The sequence below is a fragment of the Caretta caretta genome, chromosome 2 (assembly GCF_965140235.1).
Source record: "Caretta caretta isolate rCarCar2 chromosome 2, rCarCar1.hap1, whole genome shotgun sequence".
Lineage (NCBI taxonomy): Eukaryota > Metazoa > Chordata > Testudines > Cheloniidae > Caretta > Caretta caretta.
The window spans coordinates 67,115,980-67,135,863 of record NC_134207.1 but is presented as its reverse complement, the minus strand read 5'-3'; positions in this window follow the sequence as shown (position 1 = coordinate 67,135,863).

Sequence of the window (19,884 nt, the reverse complement as noted above, 5' to 3'; positions counted from 1 at the left end):
GTTTTTTCAATTTTGATGGCAGATTCAGTTTTGCTATTGGACTGACCGTTGTAGGGGAGGCTAAGATATGTTTAAATTCCCAATCTTTGGTAAATTGTGCACATTCCTTGCTGGTGAACTGTGATCCATTATCTGAGATGACCCAATCCGGCATGACATGCCTTCTGCCTATTATTCTTGCTGCAGTGCTGTTTGATAGTTCATCTAATTCCCCAAAGTCAGAGTAGTAATCAACTATGATGAGGAAGTCAGTGTTGTTTACAACAAAAAGCTTGATTGCCCTCTTACTCCAGGGCCTGTCAGGAATGCTATGTATCTTCAATGTTTTTTTTTTCTTTCTGCTGGCTTGCTTGCGATTCTGCCCGTGCATTGCAGTTCCTTATCAGAGCTTTAATTTCACTGGTGATATTTGGCTAGTATACTACACCCTTAGCTTTTTGTAGACATGCTTCTATCCCAGAGTGGCTGTGATGTGTTCAAAATAGGGTCTCTCTTCTTAAGGCTTTAGGTATAAGCATTTGGTTGTTTCTGAATATAATGTTCTCCTGCACACTGAGTTTGTCATGATAGTTCCAGTACTCACGAGTGGCCTCTGGAACCTCTTCACATGTGTCCAGCCATCCTGTTAAAATAACAGATGTCCGAATTAGTAATTCTTTATCCTGTCGTGTATGCTCACGGACTTTCTGTAGTCCTTACCTGGAAATAGTTGGTTTGATTAATACTTTCTATTTCTTCTTGTGTTTCTTTTGCTTCAGTTAGGTTACAGATTTTGTAGTCTTGTTCATTTGTATCAGATTCTTGTAGCAGAGCTCCTCTGGAAGGGAAGTCTTCTACATACATTTTGGTTCCTTTTTTTATAGCATACATCTAGGTGATAACACTGCATCTTAATTGCATGATGGAGGCATTTTGGAGCTGATAGGAGTGGTTTCTTTAAAAAGACTTATTATGATTACTTTAAATATTTATGGCTTTTTGACCTTGTATAGATTGATCAAATTTTTCCCAGGCAAATACTATTGCCAGACACTCTTTTTAAATGTGAGCGTACCGTCTTTCTGTCGGAAATAAGGACCTTGATGCACAGGCTAGTCCACGTCCAGTTTCACTGGCATCACAGTGTATAGTAGCTGCTTCTTTCACATCATAATATTTTAGCACAGCATGTGTGGTGACTAAGTTTTTCGTGTGGTTGGTAGCTGTATCGTGCTGGGGCAGCCAGATCCATGTTGCATCTGAATCTAGTAATTGTCTGAGGATCACATACATCCGAGAGGCAAGAGAGGAATTTGGTCAGGTAATTTACCAGTCCTAATAGTTGGTTCAGAGACTCGGAGTTTGAAGATTTGGCATTTGCTGTATTACTCTCATCTTTCTGGATCTTGGTACAGGCCTTGTGAGGTCAGACGGTATCCCATGTATGGTACCTCAGTGAGTCACTGTCTCATCTTCTGCTTGTTGTGATTTCGGCTGACCTCACTAGCCCTTTCTAGGAGTTCAGTGAGATTATGATCATGATCTAATATTGCCTTTTCCATTGTGTCTCCACACCTGTACACTAAAATGCCATCAGCTATAATATTAATCCCTTTGAGACCTGCTAATACATCTTGCTGGCAGTATTGATATTCTTTTGCAGCTGGTTTGATTCCAAATGGCATTCACAGCCATCTTTATCGGCCTGCTGGTGTCCAGAAGGCGGTTAGATACTTTCTTCATCTGATAGGAATTACCAGTATCCATCTTTTGCATCCACCACTGAAAATATCTTTGCTTTAGTAAGGTCGGGTAGGATTTTTCTGTTGTAGGTATTTGGTAATGAGCCCATGCATGATACACCACTGCGGTGTGATCTGCCTGTGGCTTTCAGGGTGCTGCTGCTTTAGAGCTGTAAAGCCGCAAATGGACCGCAACATGCTTACTTTAGAGACGGTCCATCTCCTTGGGCCACGTTGCTGCAGCTCAGAACAGACCAGGCACTTGAGCTGGAGGAGCTCCCTCCATAAAAAAAGCCAGAACTGCTGACAGGGTGCCCTTTTCTCTGTGAGGGCTTTGGAAAGGGCTTCACACCCCTCATATACTGCTGGTCCCAAATAGCTCGTGCTGTTGACTTGGGCTCACTGCATGACTCATCTTTATACAGAGACTTTGGCGGCAATCTTTAAAGAAGGATGGGGGTTAATTATCAGAGACACACAGGCCTGGATTACTTTTCATCTGTCTTTTTAAAATCCAAGTTAAAAAAAAATGAGCTAATAATTCTCATCCTGGTGTATGATTTGGTTAGTTTCAACAGTGTCGTTAGCACTATACCAGACACAAAAGAAGACCGTCTCTGAACTGAAGAGCTTAGACCTGTGCTACTCAAAGTGGTGGTCCGTGGACTGGTCCTGGTCCGCGAGCCATCGGCTGCCGGTCTGCGCTCACATAGGGGAAAAAAATTGCCAGTCCCCCACATCAGATAGCTTGAGAAGCACAGGCTTAGAATGTAAACGCAGAAAGTGGATGGGACACACTGGCAGATCCAGAGGAGGGAGTGGCATATGTTTTATTTCGCCTGTATATATGAGTTCAGAATCTGATGGTACCAGGACTGAAGTAATTCTTTTAAATTAAGGATCTGCATGGAGAGAAAGCAATGGGTTTGCAAACCAGGGCCCCAAACCATGTGCAAGGTCTACCCACTTGGCTCTGATTGCAGGATAGAGAGGCCATAGGTGGGATAAGTAACATACAGTAAGTAGTTATTCCATTGTATGGAAGCAGAAGAAAGGCATGTCCTGTATATTACTTCCAAAAGCATTAAGGTTAATGGCATAACTGGTGCCTTTATAATGGTAGGCATATTGTGATGGGGCAGAAGGCAATTGTATTAACAGTGGCCACTCCCATCTTACGAGGAGGAAAAAGAAAAAAATAATCTTGGAACTACTGGAGAATTGGAGAGAGTGGTTATAAGCTGTTTATGCAAATATCTTTAGAAGAGATGCAATTTTTAAAAAATGGTAATAATGTTTGAAGCTTTAAAAGGGTATTTTTACATGTGGCCTGCTTTTCAAATGTATTAATCTTTTATGAAGTTAGTCTTGCTATTGTGAGATTACACAATCTTTTCTATTCCAAGCATTGGGGACATTTATGGAAGATACAGACAGTGTTTGGGGTTTTTTTGTCTTACTTAAGAATTAGAATATAATACTGGTTAGCTAAAGAGAACTTTATTTCACCAAATATGTTTTTTGAGGGGGAGTATCAGGAGGGAGGAGCAGGTGTAGACCAGACAATTCACATATTCTTCTGCATTAATTTTTGACCTGCAAATGACTTAGGAAAGTGGGTGCAATGAATATGTCTAGCTGCATGAAATTTATAGTATTAAGTCTCGACAAAAGCTTGATTTGCTTTATCCACGTTATGCATATCTTGGAGCATATCCGCTTACAAGTATCTGGCACAAAACTAACTCATTCTCCCTGCAAACCCTGCCTGTGAGCTTATGGATTTGAGTCCATCTGTTGATTTTTTTTCCCCCTTTTGTTTAAAGAATTGGTGAATAAAAAGCTGTCATATTTGAATTTCCCAGGTTTTGTTCCTAGCACTTGCAGCAACTGGTGCCTCTTAAATGCAATATAATGTCCTAAATGAATGTGGGAACTGTATTTAAAAGTGTGCTCATCATATACTGAATTTCTAGGCAACTTTAATCCAGGCAAGGAAGTCAAACTACAGTATGTTGTTTTTCCTAATTCAATTGCTGGTCATTTTTCCCCCCTCTACCTTTCGTATGGTGAATGGAAAAAAACAAAGTAACATGCCATGCCAGGATTCATAGCCAGCTAGTAACACAAATGGTTAAAACTGGGGGCCAAATTCTCAAGTGCTTCCTCAGTTTTTACTCAGCCCTACACTCAGTGAAATCAACGTCAAAACTTAACAGTGTACAGTTGGGGCCTCACCCTGATGCAAAGTGAATGTAAGATGCCAACAATTAGTTTTACTGTGTTTAGCCTATTTGTTTGCAGCTATAACAGGTGGGATCTCATATGTTAGCTAAGTCGAGGAAGGCCTGCTTGCTACTTGAATTGGATACGTGTGAAGAGAGAGGAAGGAGGAGCCTAGGACTTGGGAGATGTGGGTTCAAGACCCTCCCCTGCCACAGACTTCCTGTGCCACCCAGTGCAACTTAATTAGCTTCTCTGTGCCTCAGTTCTGCATCTGTAAATGGAGGTAATGGCACCTCCCTACCTCACGGGGCATTGTGAGGCTCAGTGCATTGAAGATTGTGAGGCACCCAGATACTGTAATGATGCGGGGTTGTAGGAGTAACTAGGATGGATACCTAAGACAGAAAGCTAAATCACTTCAAGCTGCTCAGGACGTCGTACTACCGACTCAGAAGAGGCTCCCCTTTGGCAACACTGACCACTTGCCCTAGCCTGCTGCTCGAGGGTATTTTCCAGCTTTGGTAACTGCATGCTGCCTAACTCAATTCATCCTGTAGTTGCAGCGGGGGAGATTGTGTTGTTCATCTCCCCTCCAGAAAGCCTTTGTGCCATGTTACTGGTTGCAAGGCCCTCTGTGGGCTCAATCAAAGTAATGTGTCTGGAAAAAGTGGTAACAACAGCTCCTGGAGTCACCCAGGAAACCATCCAGACCCTTAGGGCCAAACATAGAGGTGATGATATGAAAGGTGGGATCAGTCTAGGGGGACCAGATGTCCCGATTTTATAGGGACAGTCCCGATTTTGGGGTCTTTTTCTTATATACTCTCCTGTTACCCCCCACTCCCTGTCCCGATTTTTCACACTTGCTGTCTGGTCACCCTAGATCAGTCAGCCCCACCCCCAGGCTATTTATACCTACTTATTTATGTGTGGGAGTAAGGGAGACTAACCCCAAGCAATTTACATGGCATGAGGAGGAAGGTTTATATTTAGAGCAAAGAGGGAACTATGTGACCTTACATCCTCCTGTTTAGCAGATTTTTCCTGCTACTGTCTGGGACCACAGATCTGACCTTCCATGCAGTGACCTGTTAACAGTCACCAGAACTACAAGCTCAACACTGACACGGGACTCCAGTCCTGGGATATGATTGGTGGAACTCCAAGAATCCCAGTTGATTCCCTGCTTCTGTTTAAACCAAGCAAAGGAATAGGAACTTATCTGTGCAGCTGGGTTTCCCTTGCTCAGAATGGCTTCCCCAGCACTACCTATTCCCTGATTCTGATCTCAATCTTGTAACCTCACCCTGCCTGACACCGGCTTCTCTGCTGGTCCTCTGGCCTGTCTCAGACTCTGATCTCCTAGTATCTGACCCAGACTACCTCCTCGATCCCAACTCACACTCCAACCTCTAAGTCAGACTACCCATGTCTCAATTGTGACAGTTACATTCATCGATTCTAGCCCAACAATGTGTGAGCTACACGATCTTAGCAGATGATGATCTATATGAGGGTGTAGGTAACATGCTGGTGATGGGAGACTGAGGACTAGATTCCGTCCAGACCTTGAGTGGATGCACAAAGTGTGGTGTTATTTATTTTTTGTATTACCACACCACCTAGGAGCCCTAGTCATGGAGCAGAATCCCTAGGTGCTGTACAAACACAGAACAAAAAGTCCCAGCCCCAAAGATCCTACAATCAAAGTATGAGAGGAGGTGACTGAGGAATACAGACAGACAAATGGAGGAGTATAAGGAAACAATTGTCTGGTGTTCCTCCCCAGGGATGACTGTGTTAGAGTGCATATAGTCTGTAAAGTGCTGTGATATTTGTCAGGATGGTGGGCACTACCTAAACATTTTGTTATGGCATAGGGTTTTATTTTAAATGTGCAATGCACCTGTTCTTGTACTCTTTAGAATGTGGCAGCTAATTTAGTCATTTTGGGTAACACTTCTCAAAAAGCCTGATTTAATTAGGTTCCTAAGTCTCATTTCCAAAGCATCTAAGTCATTTAAGAGCCTAAGCCCTGAGCACTATGTATGTGGCTGATTATCAAACACCTCAGGTACTCTTCTCATAAGGTATCAAAGCCAAGGGTGACTGGATCACCTGATGATGACCTGTTTTCATTCCCTCTGTGCACCTAGCATTGGCCACTGTCTGAAGACAGGATACTGGGCTAGATGGACCTTTGGTCTGACCCAGTATGGTCATTCTTATATTCTTATGTAGAAAGTGTAGTGTTTGAAACACAGAGGGAAAAGACATATTGGCTCATCTAGTCTGTCAATCTTTCTAAGCAACATTTTCCTAAATGCAGTATTTAAGGCTCAGCTTTTTAAGGTATTTAGGCATTGCTGAACTCAGTATTGCAATGCCTAACTGGTTTAGGAGCCGAAGTCTCATTTTCAAAGTGATGTAGGCAGTTAGGAGTGTAAATCCCATTGACAGTCAATAGGATTTTGGCTTCCAAGCGCTTACATCACTTTTGAAAATGAGACTTAAGCTCCTAAACCAGTTAGATGTTGTTGCATTCAGTGCTGCGATGCCTAAATACCCTTACAAATCTGGGCCCAAGTGCCGCCTTATTGTTTTGAATTGGACTATATTTTTAAAAATTCAAAATTGAAATGTGTTTATAAAAGTATTAAAATGAAACAAATGTGGGGCCAGAGGCTAACGGGTATAAAGGATACAGATTTAGCATAATGTGCTTCTTAGCTGCAAATTAGATTGCAGCATTTCTAAATGTTCCTAAATTAATTGGTACTCGGCGCTTAAGAGGTGCATGTACACAAAGATGCATGGAATGTACTGTATGTAATGAAACTTCCTGTCGCTGAAGAGCAGCACCCAGCAACTACTGTAATGCAGACGCCTTAGTGAAGCAAGGGCCTAATGTATTTGCTGAGAAATGCTGAGATAGACAAGTGTTCAAGCACCCTGCAATTTAAGATTAAGAGTAGTCAAATGGGACAACAAAAAACCAAGCCAATGAGCAAAGCTTAGTGTCTCAGCACAAGTTCCTCATTACCTCTAAAAATATATTCACCTATAGCAGTAGATTCTCCTTCAAAAATAAAGATCTCACTGACTAGCTATGATTGTCCAAAATGTAAGAAAAAAAACCCAGTGAATACTTAACGTGAAGATGAAAAATCTCAAACAGCTCCAGGGTCATCAAACTGCCATAAGCGGGTCTCTACTTCTCTCTCTTTCCCTTTGCACATCTAAATGGCAACGTGTCCTTGTGTTGCTTCATTTTTCAATTGCATTGGTTGTATTTACCACAAAAAGGATTTTGGGCTGTATCCTACTGAGCGATCTTAATGAAAAATAAATCTGCACATTGATCTTCAAGATAAGCCAGAGAGGAAACTTGCTGAGTGCAATTTAGCAAGTTACTAGAACTGGATGTGAATAGCATGAGCAGATAAGGAGGGTTTCTTGTCCTGTCCCCAAAACCCTAATTAACAGAATCTCTATAAATAATGGACATCCTGTTTGCAAGTTATAATTCATTACCTGAATGTCTCTCATACGTTTTATGCTGTGCCCTGGGAGTTGCCTAAGTCTAATGAAGATTAATTAAAATTTGTACTCAGTCATGTGGATGCCCCTTCTCTCAATTGCAGATTTATTGAGGTATGTTAGAGACATTGACTGACTAGATCTGCATTCACATAGAAGCATAGGACTGGAAGGGACCTCAAGAGGTCATCTAGTCCAGTCTCCTGCCCTCATGGCAGGACTAAGTATTATCTACATCATCCCTGACAGGTGTTTGTCTAACCTGCTCTTAAAAATCTCCAATGATGGAGATTCCACGACCTCCCTAGGCAATTTATTCCAGTCTTAACCACCCTGACAGTTAGGAAGTTTTTCCTAATGTCCAACCTAAACCGCCCTTGTTGCAATTTAAGTCCATAACTTCTTGCCCTAGCCTGAGAGGTTAACAAGAACAATTTTTCTCCCTCCTCTTAACCTTTTATGTACTTGAAAATTGTTATCATGAACCCCCTCAGTCTTCTCTTTTCCAGACTAAACAAACCCATTTTTTTCAATCTTCCCACATAGGTCATGTTTTCGAGACCTTTAACCATTTCTGTTGCTCTTCTCTGGACTTTCTCCAATCTGTCTATATCTTTCCTGAAATGTGGCACCCAGAACTGATCCCAATACTCCAGCTGAGGCCTAATCAGTGTGGAGTAGATGGAAGAATTTTGTCTTGCTTACAACACTCCTGCTAAACCTTCCCAGAATGACATTTGCTTTTTTTGCAACAATGTTACGCTGTCGACTCATATTTACCTTGTGATCCACTATCACCCCCAGATCCCTTTCCGCAGTACTCCTTCCTAGGTAGCCATTTTCCATTTTGCATGTGTGCAACTGATTGTTCCTTGCTAAGTGGAGTACTTTGCATTTGTCCCTATTGAATTTCATTCTACAGGAACTCCTCACTTAACGCTGTAGTTATGTTCCTGAAAAATGCGACTTTAAGTGAAACGATGTTAAGCGAATCCAATTTCACCATAAGACTTAATGTAAATGAGGGGGTTAGGTTCCAGGGAATTTTTTTTCACCAGACAAAAGACTATATATATATACATTCACACAGTATAAGTTTTAAACAAACAATTTAATACTTGTACACAGTGATGATGATTGTGAAGCTTGGTTGAGGTGGAGTCGTCAGAGGGTGAGATATTTCCCAGGGAATGCCTTACTGCTAAATGATGAACTAGCAATTGGCTGAGCCCTCAAGGGTTAACTCTCACACTCTAAAAGGCAGCAGGAAAGGAGGGAGGGCAGACAGAGAAACACACCCTGTGTGTGTTTGAGAGATAGAGAGGTGCATTTCCCCTTTAAGTATGAAGTGTGGGATCAGAAGTACACTGCCTTGTTAATTAGATCAGCAAGCTGAGACCAGACCGCAGCTGCTGCCTAAGTCAGCAGCTGCCTCCATCTGTGTGTCCCCCCGCTCTATGGAAGATGGGGTAAGCGGGGTGCAGGAGCAGGGGGGAGGGGGACACCCTGACATTAGCCCCCCTCTCCTTCCCTTCCCCCCCCACAGCAAGCAAGAGTCTTATGGAGCAGCTCCAAGGCAGAGGGCAGGAGCAGCACATGGCAGTGGAGGGAGGGACAGCTGAACTCCCAGCAATTGGTAGCCTGCTGGGCGGCTGCTGCACAGGGCACTTAGGGGAGCGGGGAGCTGATAGGGGGGCTGCTGGTCCACCCTGGTTCCAAGCCCCCACCAGCTAGCTGCAATGGGCTGCTGTTCCTGCAAGCACTGGACAAAGCAGGCGGCTGCCAAATGACAGGGAGTTATAAGGGAGCATTGTGCAACTTTAAACAACCATGTTCCCTAATTGATCAGCAACGAAACAACGTTAACTGGAAAAAGAAAAGGAGTACTTGTGGCACTTAAGAGACTAACAAATTTATTTGAGCATAAGCTTTCGTGAGCTACAGCTCACTTCATCGTATGCATGTAGTGGAAAATACAGGGGGGAGATTTCTATACACAGAGAACATGAAACAATGGGTGTTACCATACACACTGTAATGAGAGTGATCAGGTAAGGTGAGCTTTTACTAGCAGGAGAGAAAAAAAAACCTTTTGTAGTGATAATCAAGGTGGACCATTTCCAGCAGTTGACAAGAACGTCTGAGGAACAGTGGGTGGGGGAGATAGTTTTACTTTGTGTAATGACACATCCAGTCCCAGTCTTTATTCAAGCCTAATTTAATGGTGTCCAGTTTGCAAATTAATTCCAATTCAGCAGTCTCTCATTGGAGTCTGTTTCTGAAGTTTTTTGTTGAAGATTTGTGACTTTTAGGTCTGTAATCAAGTGACAAGAGAGATTGAAGTGTTCTCCAACTGGTTTTTGAATGTTATAATTCTTGACATCTGATTTGTGTCCATTTATTCTTTTACGTAGGGACTGTCCTGTTTGGCCAATGTACATGGCAGAGAAGCATTGCTGGCACATGATGACATAACGTTAACCGGGATGACTTTAAGTGAGGAGTTCCTGTATTTACTTTAGACCATTTCTTCAGTTTGTCCAGATCCTTTTGAATTTTAATCCTTTCCTCCAAAGCACTTGCAACCCCTCCCAGCTTGGTATTGTCTGCAAACTTTATAAGTGTACTCTGTGCCGTTATCTAAATCACTGATGAAGATATTGAACAGAACCAGACCCAGAACTGATGGGACCCCACTTGATATGCCCTTCCAGCTTGACACTGAGCCACTGGGAACAGTTTTCCAACCATTTATGCATCTGCCTTCTGCACCTAGCTCCATCTAGGTTGTATTTCTCCAGTTTGTTTATGAGAAGATCATGTGAGACAGTATCAAAAACCTTACTAAAGTCAGGATATACCATGTCTACTGCTTCCCCCATCCACAAGTCCTGTTACCCTGTCAGAGAAAGCTGTTAGGTTCATTTGACAATATTTGTTCTTGACAAATCCATGCTGACTATTACTTATCACCTTATTTCTTCTAGGTGTTTGCAAATTGATTGCTTAATTATTTGCTCCATTAGCTTTCCGGTTGTTGAAGTTAAGTTGACTGGTCTATAATTGCCCAGATTGTTCTTGTTTTCCTTTTTATAAATTGGCACTATATATGCCCTTGTCCAGTCCTCTGGAATCTCTTCTGTCTTCCATGACTTTTCAAAGATAATTGCTAATAACTCAGATATTGCCTCAGTCAGCTCCTTAAGTATTTTGGGATATATTTCATCAGGTCCTGCATACAGGTCCTTGAATACATCTAACTTGTCTAAGTAATTTTTAACTTGTTCTTTCCCTGTTTTAGCCTCTCATCCTACCTGATTTTCACCGGCATTCACTATGTTAGACATCTAGTCGCTACAAACCGGGAAGAATTAGTAGGGGGAGCTAAAGTGGATGGGAACCTGGGAGGCAGTGACCACGAGATGGTCGAGTTCAGGATCCTGACACAGGGAAGAAAGGAGAGGAGCAGAATACGGATTTCAGAAAAGCAGACTTTGACTCCCTGCGGGAACTGATGGGCAGGATCCCCTGGGAGAATAACATGAGGGGGAAAGGAGTCCAGGAGAGCTGGCTGTATTTTAAAGAATCCTTATTGAGGTTACAGGGACAAATCATCCCGATGTGTAGAAAGAATAGTAAATATGGCAAGTGACCAGCTTGGCTTAATAGTGAAATCCTTGCTGATCTTGAATACAAAAAAGAAACTTACAAGAAGTGGAAGATTGGACAAATGACCAGGGAGGAATATAAAAATATTGCTCGGGCATGCAGGAGTGCAATCAGGAAGGCCAAATCACACTTGGAGTTGCAGCTAGCAAGAGATGTTAAGAGTAACAAGAAGGGTTTCTTCAGGTATGTTGGCAACAAGAAAGTGGTCAAGGAAAGTGTGGGCCCCTTACTGAATGAGGGAGGCAACCTAGTGACAGAGGATGTGGAAAAAGCTAATGTGCTCAATGCTTTTTTTGCCTCTGTCTTCACGAACAAGGTCAGCTCCCAGACTGCTGCACTGGGCAGCACAGCATGGGGAGGAGGTGACCAGCCCTCTGTGAAGAAAGAAGTGGTTCGGGACTATTTAGAAAAGCTGGACGAGCACAAGTCCATGGGGCCGGATGCTCTGCGTCCGAGAGTGCTAAAGGAGTTGGCGGATGTGATTGCAGAGCCATTGGCCATTATCTTTGATGGGGGAAGTCCCGGACGACTGGAAAAAAGCTAATGTAGTGCCCATCTTTTAAAAAGGGAAGAAGGAGGATCCTGGGAACTACAGGCCAGTCAGCCTCACCTCAGTCCCTGGAAAAATCATGGAGCAGGTCCTCAAGGAATCAATTCTGAAGCACTTAGAGGAGAGGAAAGTGATCAGGAACAGTCAGCATGGATTCACGAAGGGCAAGTCATGCCTGACTAATCTAATTGCCTTCTATGATGAGATAACTGGCTCTGTGGATGAGGGGAAAGCAGTGGACATGTTGTTCCTTGACTTTAGCAAAGCTTTTGACACTGTCTCCCATAGTAGTCTTGCCGGCAAGTTAAAGAAGTTTGGGCTGGATGAATGGACTATAAGGTGGATAGAGTGTTGGCTAGATTGTCAGGCTCAATGGGTAGTGATCAATGGCTCCATGTCTAGTTGGCAGCCGGTATCAAGCGGAGTGCCCCAAGGGTCAGTCCTCGGGCCAGTTTTGTTCAATATCTTCATAAATGATCTCGAGGATGGTGTGGATTGCACTCTCAGCAAGTTTGCAGATGACACTAAACTGGGAGGAGAGGTAGATATGCTGGAGGGTAGGGATAGGATACAGAGGGACCTAGACAAATTGGAGGATTGGGCCAAAAGAAATCTGATGAGGTTCAACAAGGACAAGTGCAGAGTCCTGCACTTAGGACAGAAGAATCCCATGCACCGCTACAGACTAGGGACTGAATGGCTAGGCAGCAGTTCTGCAGAAAAGGACCTAGGGGTTATAGTGGACAAGAAGCTGGATATGAGTCAACAGTGTGCCCTTGTTGCCAAGAAGGCCACTGGCATTTTTGGATGTATAAGTAGGGGCATTGCCAGCAGATCAAGGGACGTGCCCCTCTATTGGACATTGGTGAGGCCTCATCTGGAGTACTGTGTCCAGTTTTGGGCCCCACACTACAAGAAGGACGTGCAAAAATTTAGAAAACGTCCAGTGGAGGGCAACAAAATTGATTAGGGGACTGGAACACATGACTTATGAGGAGAGGCTGAGGGAACTGTTATTGTTTAGTCTGCGGAAGAGAAGAATGAGGGGGGATTTGATAGCTGCTTTCAACTACCTGAAAGGGGGTTCCAAAGAGGATGGATCTAGACTGTTCTCAGTGGTAGCAGATGACAGAACAAGGAGTAATGGTCTCAAGTTGTAGTGCGGGAGGTTTAGGTTGGATATTAGGAAAAACTTTTTCACTAGGAAATTGGTGAAACACTGGAATGCGTTACCTAGGGAGGTGGTAGAATCTCCTTTCCTTGAAATTTTTAAGGTCAGGCTTGACAAAGCCCTGGCTGGGATGATTTAGTTGGGGATTGGTCCTGCTTTGAGCAGGGGGTTGGACTAGGCGACCTCCTGAGGTCCCTTCCAAACCTGATATTCTATGATTCTATGATACTAACCTTTCTGGTGAAAACTGAAACAAAAAAGTCATTTAGCTCCTCTGCCATTTCCACATTTTCTGTTATTGTCTTTCCCCCATCATTGAGTAATGGGCCTACTTTGTCCTTGGTCTTTCTGTTTCTTCTAATGTGTTAGTAGAATATTTTCTTGTTACCCTTTATGTCTCTAGCTAGTTTAATCTTGTTTTGTGCCTTGGCCTTTCTAATTTTGTCCCTACATACTTGTGTTATTCATCCTTTGTGATTTGACCTAGTTTTGACTTTTTTGAGCTTCAGATAATTGAAGATCTCCTGGTTAAGTCAGGGTGGTCTCTTGCCATACTTCCTATCTTTTCTATGCAGTGTTATAGTTTGCTGTTGTGTTCTTAATAATGTCTCTTTGAAAAACTGCCAACTCTCTTGACCAGTTTTTCCCCTGAGGCTTGATTTCCATGGGATCCTACCTACCAAATGCCTGAGTTTGCAAATATAAAGGTTAGGATTTCCTCAGGGAGAACCCTGAGGAAATGCCCATGCTTAGATTTTTCTGTCCTATACAGATGTAAATTGACCCTTATCACAAACTGTGTTTACAGTGTCATAGAAAACTGCAAAGAGGCAAAACCCACCCACAGCATCCAAAATAATTGTTGACGGTGGTGATTGTTTAAGGTATAACTTTCCAAACATCTGAGGACAGTCCCTGTTTTGAGGCGCTCGCAATCTGAAACCTTACAGACAAGTAGATTTTTTGTGATCTGCTTCTTCAGCTATTGATGCTATTATGTGTGTTGTGTGGTTGGACTCCTGAGTCGTATGGCATTGTTTTCACTTCCTGATTGGATGACCAAAAAAATTTAAGGCGGAGAATAACAAAAAGAGCAAAGAACAGATAATACACCTCCACTTCAAATGTTCAGATACATAATCATTCAGGCTAAAATTCATAAAACATTCAGGATTCATGAACGTGTGTTAGCCAGTTGTCCAAATGCTTACCAAATATCCACAAATTCATAGCAAAACAAACTAAGTGCTTTCTGTCATAGCTGTTGCCAACTTGCTATTATAACAGAAAAGATACCAGAGACTTTTTAAGTAACAATGAACACTTTCCTTAACTTGTTAGCTGAAAACTGTACAGATAGTGTTCCGGGGTGCCTGCTGCACTCCAAGTGCTGTAGCTCTGTGTTTCTGCTAATAAGCTCACTATATAATGATTCCCCTGAACAGCGTTGTGAGTAATTTTGGCTCCTATTCTAAAGCTGCTACTATCACCAAATCTGCCTTTTCTTTGTTTAATTAGATTCATACTATTTAACTGAAGTTCAAACTTTTTTTCTTAACTGTACCAACTTAATTTAGCATCAGTAACTCTTATTTAATCCTTAAAGAGTCTAGAACAATTAGTCACTGTATCTAGCAGGTTTTCTTATCACTCTTCCTTTAGAGGAGGTAACAGGAGTGTCAGTGTCCCATTTTTTTTTCCTGTATTTGAACTGACCACTTGAGGCTCAGTAGATTCAGCAGATTGGTCTGTATTGCTTGCATTTCTGAGTTGGAAGTTGACACAGTTTCTGTTTGTTTCATATTTTCATTCCCCTCATGCACAATTCTCCTAGTGCTCATCAAATCCCTTGTTTCTTTTAGAAATCTCCTTCCTGTGTCTCAACAAGATCTTTGACCAACACACTGGTCCATCGCCTTTGCAGGTTTCCATGCTTCTTTTTGAAGGGTACAAAGTGTGTCTCCATTTTCCAGTGGTGCTAAAGGGTTTTCACCTTCATCAACGAAATATTTCTGCTTTGCTTGTATCAATGTCAAGGTCGTTTGTATGTCTCCTTGTATCAGCTTGGGTTGCAACAACTGTGATGAAGTTAGCAGTTGAGTCCTTAGACATCTTCCCATGAGAACCTGAACAGGTGATCCAGCCTCTCCAGTAGATGTATTCCAATAATCCAAGAGGCTAATATAGGTATCTGTTACCCAAGCTAAATTTTCGAAAAATCCTTTTTACAGTTTGAACTGCTCTCCCAGCCTTTCCATTCCATTCTGGGACCAGATTTCATAGAATCATAGAATATCAGGGTTGGAAGGGACCTCAGGATGTCATCTAGTTCAACCCCCTGCTCAAAGCAAGACCAATCCCCATCTAAATCATCCCAGTCAGGGCTTTGTCAAGCCTGACCTTAAAAACCTCTGTGGAAGGAGATTCCACCACCTCCCTAGGTAACCCATTCCAGTGCTTCACCACCCTCCTAGTGAAATAGTGTTTCCTAATATCCAAGCTAATATCCCCCACTGCAACTTGAGACCATTAGTCCTTGTTCTGTCATCTGCTACTACTGAGAACAGCCTAGATCCATCTTCCTTGGAACCCCCCTTCAGGTAGTTGAAAGCAGCTATCAAATCCCCCCTCATTCATCCAGCCCATACTTCTTTAACTTGCTGGCAAGAATACTGTGGGAGAAATCATTTGATGATTTGTAAATAAAGTCTCATTGCTTTGCAAAAGTTTTAAAGTCTCTGGAGCAAAACTGTGGTCCATTGTCATAAATGAGTTCTTCAGGTATGCCAGACTTTGCAAATATAGACTTGCAGTGTCTGATGACAGACACACTTGTGGGGTCCTGAAGCAAACAGCTGTATTTTGAATAATAATCAACCAGAGTAAAATTATTTGCACCTTGAAAATGAAACAAGTCCATGCCAAATTTTTTTCATGGTCTGTTTGGAACATTATTGCCAGCAAGTTAAAGAAGTATGAGCTGGATGAATGGACTATAAGATGGATAAAAAGCTGGCTAGGTCATCGGGCTCAATGGGTGGTGATCAATGCCTCCATGTCTAGTTGGCAGCCGGTATCAAGCGGAGTGCCCCAAGGGTCGGTCCTGGGGCTGGTTTTGTTCAATATCTTCATTAATGATCTAGAGGATGGCATGGACTGCACCCTCAGCAAGTTTGCAGATGACACTAAACTGGGAGGAGTGGTAGATACACTGGAGGGTAGGGATAGGATAAAGAGGGACCTAGACAAAGTAGAGGATTGTGCCAAAAGAAATCTGATGAGGTTCAACAAGGACAAGTGCAGAGTCCTGCACTTAGGACAGAAGAATCCCATGCACCGCTACAGACTAGGGACTGAATGGCTAGGCAGCAGTTCTGCAGAAAAGGACCTAGGGGTTACAGTGGATGAGAAGCTGGATATGAGTCAACAGTGTGCCCTTGTTGCCAAGAAGGCTAATGGCATTTTGGGCTGTATAAGTAGGGGCATTGCCAGCAGATCGAGGGATGTGATCGTTCCCCTCTATTGGACATTGGTGAGGCCTCATCTGGAGTACAGTGTTCAGTTTTGCGCCCCACACAACAAGAAGGATGTGCAAAAATTGGAAAGCGTCCAGCGGAGGACAACAAAAATGATTAGGAGACTGGAACACATGACTTATGAGGAGAGGCTGAGGAAACTGGGATTGTTTAGTCTGCGGAAGAGAAGAATGAGGGGGGATTTGATAGCTGTTTTCAACTACCTGAAAGGGGGTTCCAAAGAGGATGGATCTGGACTGTTCTCAGTGGTAGCAGATGACAGAACAAGGAGTAATGGTCTCAAGTTGCAGTGTGGGAGGTTTAGGTTGGATATTAGGAAAAACTTTTTCACTAGGAGGGTGGGGAAGCACTGGAATGCGTTACCTAGGGAGGCGGTGGAATCTCCTTCCTTTGAGGTTTTTAAGGTCAGGCTTGACAAAGCCCTGGCTGGGATGATTTAGTTGGGGACTGGTCCTGCTTTGAGCAGGGGATTGGACTAGATGACCTCCTGAGGTCCCTTCCAATCCTGATATTCTATGATTCTGTGATTATGTGGTAGCACTGGTTCTTTTCCTTTCTGTTTTTGAAGGTTTGACATGTATTGCAAGATTGTACTATCTCATCAGTTTGACTACATATACCAGCCAATAGACAGCATCTCGAGTTCTTCTTTTACATAGTTCTGCTCCCAGATGACTCTCATGAATAATAGCCAAGATCTCTTTTCTGAGACTTCCCAGTACTCGGATTCTGTCACTTTAGAGGCAATTCTGTAGCAATATAGCCCCTAATCTATTAGAACTTGTATCCACTGGGACAGTAACTGGTTCTTTGACTTTAAAGTACATCAGCACAGGTGCCCTCGTGCACAATTATTTCAAGTGTTCATATGTCACCTTATCCAGGCAAACTTGACATCTTTTCCCAACAATTGTCTTAAAGGAGTTGTTACTGTTGATGTGTGAGGGATACATTTCCCAAGATAAGCAACCATTCCAAGACCTTTTCAAGGTGCATGAATTACAGGTGTTATTTGTGAGTACATTTCTTTGCAGTGCAGAATACACCTCAGACTTATTCTCCAAGATCTGTATTTTTTCTTTATCTGCTGCATTATCAAATTGAAAAGTATTCTTAAGTCTTTCATCATATTCTTGTCTGGTATTTCCCCACACCAGTATGTCATCTATATAACACTCAACACTTTCCAGACTTTCAGTTGTCTGTAGGATCACTCTTTGGTGCATTTCAGAAGCTGAACAGATGCCCCAAGAAAGTCTGGTGAACAGGTACCTGCCAAACGGTGTGTTGAATCTACAGAGTATAGATCTTTTGTCACCCAGCTGTATTTGCCAAATCCACTACTGGCATCAAAGACCATGAAAATTTCAGCTTTTGCTAATTGGTTGGTTGATTTCTTCTACTGTAGGCAATTAAAAATGTTCCCATTGTAATCTCCTGGATCTAAATGTATTCTTATTTCATCTCAACCTGGTTTGTCTACAGTTACTATAGAATTGATCCATTTTGTATATTCTTGCACTTTTGTTATTAATTGCAACTGTTCCATGTGGTACAATTCTTTTTCTACTTTGTCCCTTAATGCATAGGAACTTTACAAAGTGCATGAATTATAGGTGATACTTGCAAGTTCATCTTTATGGTGTGTTTACCTGGCAAGCCTTGAAATACATACTTTTATTCTTTAAATATATCCCACTCACCTTCTGGTTCTTCCTTACCATATTGACTCTTTGCACTAATTTTAAACTTGTCACGGCCTGTAAGCCCAGTATGGCTTGAGTCAAATTCCACCACCTGAAATTCCTGCAATGCCCCTTCTGTGGTTGAAGGGCTCTGCCATGGCTGGCCCAGGCTGGCTGGGGCTCACTGACCTGCCTCCCACAGGGAGTCAGGGCGACTGGTGCTGGGGCTGCGCCACCCAGAGCACCAGGGCTAGGGCCTTGCCCCTTGGCCGCCCAGTGCTGGGGCTGTGGGCCACAGTGGGGGTACTCTGGGCTCCTGCAGGGGAAGGGGAGTGGAGGGGGGGGCAGATGGGAAGGGGAGGGGCCTTGGGCAGAAGGGGAGGGGTTTGGGGCTAGCCTGCCCCAAAGGCCGGGTCACTGGCCGCCCATGATTAAGGGTGCTCCTTTAGCGCTACCCTGACAAGATAGATGGGACGTATTTGTGAGATTAGTTTACTGCAAGGTTTAGGATCCCCTTTATGGGGGAAAAAAGTCATGTGATGTCTAAAAGTTTGAAGTCCTTAGTGGGAATAGACCATATTGTAAAGAAAAAGATTACGCACGAATTAAATGACAATAGGGTAGCAGGGCCATTCACTCATTTGTCTATACAGAACTTGCGGGTTTCTCCCCTAGGCTTTGTCCCTCAGAAGGTTTCTGTTAGGGGGCTTATTCCTTCACCCACTTACTTCCCTGGTCCTTCTCGCATGAACAGAGAGCAACAATACCCGAAGTCCAAAGGTGCAAACAATTCGATGTTTATTGGGGTGAACTTCCAGCAAGCATGATTCCAGTTTCCTTCCTTAGTGTCCCCCTTCCCAGCTCTGACACCACAGAGCCTTACACCTTTGTCCCTGTTCCCATTCCCCCCTGCTTTAGCAAAACATGATTCGAATTTCCCCACCCCCATTCCCTGTTCCCATTTCCCCTTTAGCAAAACATGATTCCAATTTCCTCACCCCCATTCCCTGTTCTCATTTCCCCCACCCACATACCCACTCCCTTCCTGATTGACTGCAGACTATATAGTAAAACTTGAGTTCTGCTTAGCTATACCTTAACCAATCATTTTCCTGAAATTTAACTAACCAATCCTAACATATTGTAACATGATTATGTAACCAATTATATCCCACCATCTTAATTAGTTTATACCCAGCAAAATTAATTATACAGCAGACAGGAACAATCACAGAACCAGACAGAGATTATACAGACAAACAATAGCAAAGCGGGAACTATAATGACAAAACAATACAGAAGTGAGGATTTCACATCCCAGCTATTGATAAGTGAGTTCTTGCCAGACCGGATGCTATCAAACTAAGTTTCCTTTTACATCTTATAGGCACTTCCCTTTCTCTGGAGGCGATAGGCATTATCAGGTCAGGATTGTATTCCTAACATCCCAATAGCACCTTATTTCAGTGTGACTAGTTTGGAATGTGAGGAGGTGACCGTTCGCTTTCCAGCTTATGGCTGCCTCTGCTGCTTAGCCAAAGGCCTTAGCCTAAGCACAGGGCCTCAGACTGTCACAGTAAGAGAAGGCTCTTACACCGGCAGACAGTGACTTTGATTCTTTCTTTTATACTTCTATAACTAGCTAAGTGATAAGAATATACCTAAATTCTTAGAGTATAGGCCTTTACAGACAGGCCTGAATATCTATATCCTAACAGTTTCCAGTGAATGTCACTTAATTCACCACCTGTCATGCCCACAGGGTAGCTCAGTTAATGATGGAATA